The sequence below is a fragment of the Protopterus annectens genome, chromosome 1.part2, assembly GCF_019279795.1.
Source record: "Protopterus annectens isolate FY-2018-M chromosome 1.part2, PAN1.0, whole genome shotgun sequence".
In the NCBI taxonomy this organism is placed as follows: Eukaryota; Metazoa; Chordata; order Ceratodontiformes; family Protopteridae; genus Protopterus; species Protopterus annectens.
In genome coordinates, this window is record NC_056727.1 from 1,067,806,815 (window position 1) to 1,067,812,962 (window position 6,148).

The window sequence follows — 6,148 nt, forward strand, 5'->3', positions numbered from 1 at the left end:
TGTATTTAATAATATATGTTGTGTCTTTCGGCTTTTCCTGGTTAGGGGTCACCACAGCGGAACTCCAGTCCACTAATGATTGGCAGTAGATTTTTACATGCCGAGTTGCTGGCCCTGACACACAACCTTCAATGAAGGTACGCCCATTCACGCATGTCTCCACACAGAAGGCGCTCTAGCTGAGAATCGAACAGGACAACGTCTTACTATATATGTAATATATATATAATTGTATGCTTTGTAGATCTACATGCTTTACAACTTCTAACTACATAATTTCACATATCCACTGTCCTCTTGCATCACAAACACCTATAGTGCCTAGGCATTGGATGACTGTGCACTTTGTATTTTTCCATTACAGTCCCAAAGTATCACCTACTACACCATCATACATCATCTTCTTTTGGCTGTCCCCGTTAGGGGTCGCCACAGCGGATCATCTGTTTCCATTTCTTCCTGTCCTCTGCATCATGCTCTTTCACACCAACTGCCTGCATGTCCTCTCTCACCACATCCATAAACCTTATCTTAGGCCTTCCTCTTTTCCTCTTACCTAGCAGCTCCATCCTTAGCATCCTTTTCCCAATATACCCAGCATCCCTCCTCAGCACATGTCCCAACCAACGCAATCTCGCCTCTCTTGTTTTGCCTCCAAACTGTCCAACCTGAGCTGACCCTCTAATATACTGATTCCTAATCCTGTCCATCCTAGTCACACCCAGTGCAAATCTTAACATCTTTAACTCTGCCACATTCAGCTCTGACTCCTGCCTTTTTGTCAGTGCTACAGTCTCCAACCCATATAACATAGCTGGTCTCACTACCCTCTTGTAGACCTTCCCTTTCACTCTTACTGGTACCCGTCTGTCACAAATCACTCCTGACACTCTTCTCCACCCATTCCACCCTGACTGTACTCTCTTCTTCACCTCTCTTCCACACTCACCATTACTCTGAACTGTTGATCCCAAGGACTTAAACTCATCCACCTTTACCAGCTCTACTCCCTGCATCCTCACCATTCCTCTACCCTCCCTCTCATTTACACACATATATTCTGTTTTAGCCCTGCTGACCTTCATTCCTCTCCTCTCTAAAGCATATCTCCACCTCTCCAGGGTCTCCCCAACCTGGTCCCTACTCTCACTACATATCACAATGTCATCTGCAAACATCATAGCCCACGAGGCCTCCTGTCTAATCTCATTTGTCAACCTGTCCAACACCACTGCAAATAAGAAAGGGCTCAGAGCTGATCCTTGTTGTCATCCCACCTCCACCTTAAATGTATCTGTCACTCCCACCGCAGTCCTCACCAATGTCACATTACTCTCGTATATATCCTGTATCACTCTTACATACTTCCTCATACAATACCACAACTCCTCTCTAGGCACCCTGTCATATGCTTTCTCTAAGTCCACAAAGACACAATGCAACTCCTGACCTTCTCTGTATTTCTCCAACAACACTCTCAGGGCAAATATTGCATCTGTAGTGCTCTTTCCTGGCATGAAACCATACTGCTGATCACTAATCATCACCTTCTTTCTTAACCTAGCTTCCACTACTCTTTCCCATAACGTCAAGCTGTGACTGATCAATTTTATCCCTCTGTAGTTACTGCAGCTCTGCACATCACCCTTATTATTAAAGATAGGTACCAAAACACTTTTTCTCCACTCCTCAGGTATCTTCTGACTTTCCAAAATTTCATTAAACAATCTGGTTAAAAATTCCACTACCATTTCTCCTAAGCACCTCCATGCTTCCACTGGTATGTCATCTGGGCCAAACAGCCTTTCCATTCTTCATCCTCTTCATAGCTGTCCTTACTTCCTCCTTGCTAATCTGCTTCACTTCCTGATTCACTATCCCCACATCATCCAACCTTCTCTCTCTCTCATTCTCTTCATTCATCAGCCCTTCAAAGTACTCTTTCCATCTGCTCAACACACTCTCCTCACTTGTGAGTATGTTTCCCTCACTGTCCTTTTATCACCCTTACCTGCTGCACATCTTTCCCAGCTCTGTCCTTCTGTCCAGCCAATCAGTACAACTCCTTTTCTCCCTCTTTACTGTCCAATCTCTCATACAACTCTCTATATGCCTTATCCTTAGCCTTCGCCACCTCTCTCTTTGCCATGCGCCTCATCTCCTTATACTCATGTCTACTTTCTTCATCTCTTTGACAATCCCACTTCTTCTACCATTATACTTCTTTACATCATTCCTCCTAAACAACTACAAAGATACATTTATTTAATTTAACAAGTAATGCCTGTCCTTCTACTTACACATATGCTTTTAATTATGTATTGATAGCTGTTATTTCTTTACAATGAAAGGTCCAATAATTGTTTGCATTTTCCGTATTCATCTGTTCTCTGCAGGACGTCTGATAAACACCTGCAGTACCTGCTTTCTAAAAGGAAGCACTTGCTCATAGTTAGCTTGTCCTGTAACACACGCACCCAGAATGTCTAAATTTTGATGTGCTGTGGGTTCCAGTCTACATAGGGGAAACATATATATGTACCTGATACCTTGGTTAACTTCACCCATAGCATTTTTGGAAGAACCAGTTTGCAATAATTCATATTAATGTTTAAGTTATACATGGTAACGACTCACTGAGATAATCTTTGAACTTCTGTAAATATGGTCATAATGCTCTGATAACATCAGCCTTCTAATAACAGGGTTTATAGAGCAGTAGCTTTGTGTTTAAAATAATATGTGCTGACTGTTAACTTGACCTGTGAAGCAGCTGGCAAGAAGTTTTGTTGTGCTATGGGTTCCAATCCATGTAGGGGAAACATATAGTTCCTGTTACCTTGGTTAATTTCACCCATAGCATTGTTGGATGAACCATATTAAATTAATTTATATTAATGTTTATGTTGTGCATGGTAATGACTCACTGAGATAGTCTTCAAGTGTCTGCGAATATAGCTGTAATCCGTAACTGTCTAACATCATCAGCTTTCTAATAACAGGGTTTGTAGAGCACTGTCTGTTGCTGGCTGTGCTGGCTGGTAGTTCATATTATAAGCAAACAGACTACCGTTTTTATATTTTGGAGTGCTGTGTGTTCAAATCTAGAGGGGGGCACATATACTGGAAGTTGTTATCTTGCTTTAATATACCCATAACATTTATTTATTTATTTATTTATAGAAGCATATTGCAGTTATTGATATTAACATATATTTTGAGTGTAGTTTCAAACAACTAAGTTATTCATCAAATTCCTACTAACATATCCATAATCCATAACATTCCATTAACATCAGCTATTTAACCATGTAAATCTTGCTAAATCCTGTTATATGTCTGAGAAATTCTTTAGTTAAAACTGTATACTTTGTAAAATTGCTATGAAGGTCTGTTTTCTCATGAAATATTAAAATCAATAGTAGAACAACATCATCCTTAAATTTTGAGGAAGTGGGATGGGCAGACTAACAGCTGATATGCAGAACAGGGAAGATGTATGTATTTTCCTAGGGATGTGCAATTTTGCAAGCGATATCACGGTCCTCAGACATACCTTACTGCTTCTGTTATGTACAGCGACATGTCTGATTCTGTTCACAGAAGCTGTATGCTACATGCCACTGTCACACTGCCTGAGGAATGTATGCTCTCCATTACCATTAATATTTCTGGTCACAGGGTAACATGAATGTAATTTTCCAGCTGTTTAGCTACATGAGCAGCAGATGCTCAGAGTTTGCAATCCTAAGCCAAGTTCATTATTAGTAGGCCATACTTCTCAACCATACTGAATTCCTCAGAATTTCCTGGTTTTGAAGCTAAAATAATGGAGTGCCACAAATCCCCTGTGTGGCCCGTTTAAATCACAATTTTTTTTCTTTTATTTACATTTTTTGTTAATGCTGACGTCATTGCGCATATGTCAGCATTGTGAGACAGTGCCATACCCCTGACTGCTTGTTTATGTCAAGGTTGCATCATTTTCTTGCTAAAGGTGCACAATATCATCCTGCTTAAAAGAAAGTGGAATGCTGAAAGCAACACAGAACAGACCCCTGTAAGCAAAGTCTTTTTTTGCACAAGAAATTAAGATTCTACATCTACTGTGTAAAACGGACACACTGCTCAGTTAGCTGCATTACCTGCACTGCATAATCAACAACTTTGACTGACTACTGAGCCTTTTTTAGCAATCACAGAGGCCCCTCCTCTATGCATTACAAATGTAATCCAACCCATAACCACTAAAGTATCACAGATTTAACAAACTATAGGGCAGCCAAATAATGCCAAATACATTTGGTGTTACTGCGTTTCCTAACAGAAAACTAATTGTTTTCGGCTTTTGTTCTGATGATACATCTTCCGTATGCATTTTTGTTTCAGATTCCCCTTTATATGTGATTAATGGTATCCTGTACACTTATTTCAGCAGTTTCAGCTGCAATTTATTTATTTTATTTAACATTTGTTTACTTGGAAAGTCCGACTGGAACAGAGCCCATTTTCAGAGTAGGCCCAGGGAGAAATGCTCCAGATCCATGTCTTTGGAATATGGGAGGAAACTGGAGAACCTGGAGGAAACCCATGCAAATGCAGGGAGGACATGCAGACTCCGCACAGAAGGCACCCCCCCCAGCCGAGAATTGTACTGGAGAAGTTAGTATTATTATTATTATTATTATTGCATTTTCCCCTTGATGTTTTCAATCCCCAGGATTCAGCAATATTCCATGCAGGAATAACTTATTCCTGCACAGAAACAACAATTTAAGTGCAGCACGGCAGCACGCCATGCATATTTATGAAGGCACGCTGCCTCTGCAGGTAAACGAACACAGAGCATGGACAAGTGCAGGGGCAGCCTCTTACTGTATTACATCAGGACAAAGCCTGGCATATATGTGGAGGACAGAGGCTGGAACTCAGGGCCATATTTTCAATACTGCTTTTACACACTATGGAAGTTGCTGGTGTTACAGGATTGGTTGCAACATACCTGTACTCAGGAATATGAAGTCAGAAACACAACGGAATGTTGCCATGAACTGATAACAATCAACAAAGTTTTGTCACTGATCTGTCAGACACATGACCTGTGTGGTGAGCAGACAAAACATAACAGCCAACCCTCTGGCCATCATGTGGATAGGCCCACAGTTGAGAGCTATGCAGACAGACTGCACTCCATGCAAAACTAACATGTACACACAAACCCTGTAAAGCCAGCAGTATGCAATGCAGGCAACAGCAATACTTACACTGCCTGTAGTTCTTCAACCTTATACAAACTTGCATGTGTCCTGTGTCCACAAGTCCTGTTGTGGAATATATTGCCACCTGCTGTCTGTAACAATGTTGCCTACACACAGGAAGGATGTCTTCCATACAGGAAAGGTAAAGGGACAACCCCCACAATTTTAGTAGTGGGTTGCTATGAGATTGGCTATTGGAAGTACACAGCTGGCTGCATGCAATTAGCAAGTGGGTAACTCCAATTGGTGCAGAGGCCATCACCTGCTCCTGAGCAACATCTACAAAAGGCATGCTGCAACCTATTCAAAGTAGCTCGATCCCTGTAGTGGAGAGAGAGACACAGAGAGAAAGAGACTGAGAGAGAGGGAGACTGAGATCCTAAAAAAAACAGCCAAAACAGAACTAAAAGTTAAAAACAAAAGTTATACAAATAGGAAAAACAGCAATCAAGCCAGACATCCTTGAGTTGCAACACAAAAAAGAGCATACTACTACAACAGGAATGTGAACCATGACACCATTGTATGTGAATGTAGTATTTTGTCTGTAATAATGGGACAGATAATTTTGAAGCCTTGATATGTGCCATCAAGACTTCCTGTAATGATGTTCTGCTGAACAACTACTATGGACATACCGTCTGGCCCTGTGGGCAGTGTGCCATAGCTGTCAACTGTGTGGATCTGCACAGAATGACAAGATATAACCCATCATAATGTCTGTGTTGTTCCTCCAAACATGTATATGAGTCTAGCAAATAGCTGAAGGTGGGAGAAATTAAGTCATTATACACACATGAGTGTCAGACCCCGCCACCTGCAGAATGGTCATGCCAATGTGAAATGTATCATGCACAAATGTCATAGGTGGGTAATAGGCTGTGTCTACA